This window comes from Apaloderma vittatum, unplaced genomic scaffold, assembly GCF_000703405.1.
Source record: "Apaloderma vittatum isolate BGI_N311 unplaced genomic scaffold, ASM70340v1 scaffold28670, whole genome shotgun sequence".
Classification (NCBI taxonomy): Eukaryota; Metazoa; Chordata; class Aves; order Trogoniformes; family Trogonidae; genus Apaloderma; species Apaloderma vittatum.
In genome coordinates, this window is record NW_009696707.1 from 1 (window position 1) to 227 (window position 227).

The window sequence follows — 227 nt, forward strand, 5'->3', positions numbered from 1 at the left end:
ACACGAGGGGGTTGGCACAAAGAGGTGCTGCCTTCGCCGTGCACATCTGGGCTGCATTAAAAGCCGAGCCGTTACCTTGGGCCTCCGGCTTCCAGACCCCGGCATGACATCAGAGGTTCAGCTTTTATTGGAAAAAACGAGAAGAAAACAAGAAAAATTTTTTTAAAAAGCCATTTTCCTTTGGGGCAGCCTGCCTGAGCAGCAGGGCTCCGCTACCCCACCCACCA